The 2500-nt window shown below is 44.0% G+C and overlaps 2 non-coding genes across 2 annotated transcripts in view; both read right to left on the bottom strand.

The window, feature by feature from the left end:
• Window positions 1-805: 805 nt before the first annotated feature.
• LOC143306855 (5.8S ribosomal RNA) lies at window positions 806-960 on the bottom strand. Its single transcript, XR_013064147.1, has one exon. It is a non-coding gene; the product is annotated as a 5.8S ribosomal RNA (ribosomal RNA).
• A 1492-nt stretch (window positions 961-2452) lies between these two features.
• The window catches only part of LOC143306872 (small subunit ribosomal RNA), a 1923-nt gene continuing 1875 nt past the window's right edge, over window positions 2453-2500 (bottom strand). Inside the window, exon 1 of the ribosomal RNA XR_013064164.1 lies at window positions 2453-2500. This exon is cut by the window's right edge and continues 1875 nt beyond it. This is a non-coding gene — a ribosomal RNA (small subunit ribosomal RNA).

Genomic DNA, 2500 nt, shown 5'->3' with positions numbered 1-2500 from the left:
GAGCGTTCCTTTACTCGTTAGATTTGTCTTGTCGCGTGTGTATTCGCTTTTTCGACGCTTTTTAACCATTTAACTTGTTTAGCGAAGCTAAACGCACAGACAGACAAAAAAAAAGGAACAGCATCGCGCGTCAAACAGCGACGACCCATCTGAAGCGATCTTTCATTTATACACCGTTTGTAAACAGAGAGATGTATAAAGCGCGGGGAATCATTCGAAACCCTGGGGCTATTCGAGCTTGCATTTCAGCAAATTATCATCTCAAACATTTCACTCGTTTGCTTTTTCTAAATTTATAGGAGAGCTTCTTTCGTTTATTTTTGACACACCTTTCGTAAATATCGTTTCTGGCAACGTCGGGAGCGTGGATTTCTACAAGTGAACAATCGCGCCGATCCGATAACTTCCAGCAGGATGGAGAATCTTTATAGATTATCTTCCGAGAACTCGGTGCTTTCACGGGCGGTCGTTTATAAATTTTAACGAACGACTCGCGCGCCGTGACGCACTTGCGCTAGTTCGAAGAGATATTTCGAAATTTGTTTCTCTCCTTTAACGGCCTGCATTTAGTGTATCGGTTGCGATTTTCGTCACATCGTTTCCACGACAAACGCCGACGAACTGCCCAACTATCGCTCGTACGTTGCGACTCTTTCTTTGTTTATCGTTCATTCATTCTTTCAATTTCGTTCGATAATCCCGCTCCGAAACGTTCTACTTTCGTTGAACGACGGCGAGATGTTTAGAAAGAAATGAATTACTCTTTTTTCGAGAAGCAAACGCAAGCAGTCTTTTGTTAAGAAAACGACCCTCAGCCAGGCGTGGTCCAGGAATTGTATCCGTGGACCGCAATGTGCGTTCGAAATGTCGATGTTCATGTGTCCTGCAGTTCACACGTTGACGCGCAATTAGCTGCGTTCTTCATCGACCCACGAGCCAAGTGATCCACCGTTCAGGGTAATCGTAAAATTTTGTATTTCAAACTCTTTAGATCTTTAGAGTGTTATTTTCATTATTAACACGCATCACATTCGATACCCACATCACTCTCCCACCCGGCGCGTGCGGGAGAGCGAATTCGGGCGTCGCCAACGTATTTGTTTGTTTGTTCGATCGTTGACGACACGATCGCGTCCAAGGACGGAAACCGTCGGAGAAACGCCCAGTGGCACGCTCCTCTCGACGGTCGGGCGTAAAGTACATTTAAAAACCTTGAAAAGTACGAACGCACACAAGGAATGCGAGCGCGCGTCCTGTCGCTGAATCGTGGGTTGCGAGATTCGAACAGACACACGGCCGGCGACGATCGGTCTAACTAATGGACACATAGTTTTTCAAAGACTCGCTATCGTCGCTTCTCAGCCGGTCCGTAAACAACACACATCGATCAGGCGGACGCACGAATCTTACCACGGTGCGTGTTTCGTAGATTCCAGGTTACCCGCAAGTACCTCTCTCTCCCTCTCGAAAGAGGAATCTCGATCCGTCCTTTTTGGACAATGGAGAAATCTTTTTATCGCAACACGGATGGCAAAGAAACAACCAAAGCGTAGGAGCGTGGGGACGAGAGCGACGAAAAGAACGTCGCGAAAACAAAGTTTCGACGGTTGCTCGTTCTAATACATCGTAGTTTCAACTCTCTCAGTTTTAACCACTCCTAGACGCTTCGTAAACTTTTAACAATTCTTCGCCTCCGCGAGTTTCATTTCGAATAGAGCGAACGCAACACGGACCAAAAAAACTCCGGTGATGCCAGATCATTTAGCAAAGATCAGACGGCGGGTCATCTGTATTCCTTTTCTCTCTTTTTTATATCTTTCCATTTAACTAGGGTGTCGCAACGACGGGTACATTTATATATTTATATATATTGTATTTCAATTTTAATGATCCTTCACTTTCGGTTTGTAATAATATGATCCTTCTTTCATTTCGATCCTTCATATTGTAGGTTAACCAACAGAAGTTTGTTTTTTTACGACTTGTATTTTTGTGGTTTGTTTGTTTGTTTCTTACGACTTGTTTGTACCCGATCAAGTAGACGACGACCCATAAGTATAAGTTAGAGAGATAAAGGTCGAGAGACCTCACGCAAGCGTCTTTTACTTCCATTCACATCAGCCAGAGAGAAATGGTCCGGCGTCGTGCTCTTTGGCGCCGTTGGTCGCACAGTTTTTTTGCCGGCGGTTCCGAACGGACGGGAGAAACGCGATGAGTAATCAAAGCGACCTCCGCACGTAACCGTGTCGGTGTAATTTTACCGCATCGCAGCGTTTTGGTATTTGTTTCTTATTGGCTCGAACCCGAGATTTATGTGTTTTGTGTCATGTATATGGTATTATTTATTATATCTTTCTCGTTTTGTATAATTTTTGGTCCGAGCTCAATAAACTTTTATATCGCTTTATCAATGATCCATTCAGTTAGGTTTTCTCTTGTATTTTTAATTTGTTAATGATCCTTCCGCAGGTTCACCTACGGAAACCTTGTTACGACTTTT

This window comes from Osmia lignaria, unplaced genomic scaffold (assembly GCF_051020975.1).
Source record: "Osmia lignaria lignaria isolate PbOS001 unplaced genomic scaffold, iyOsmLign1 scaffold0038, whole genome shotgun sequence".
Lineage (NCBI taxonomy): Eukaryota > Metazoa > Arthropoda > Insecta > Hymenoptera > Megachilidae > Osmia > Osmia lignaria.
Note: the sequence above shows the minus strand (reverse complement) of the source record. Positions and strands in the feature narration are given on the sequence as shown.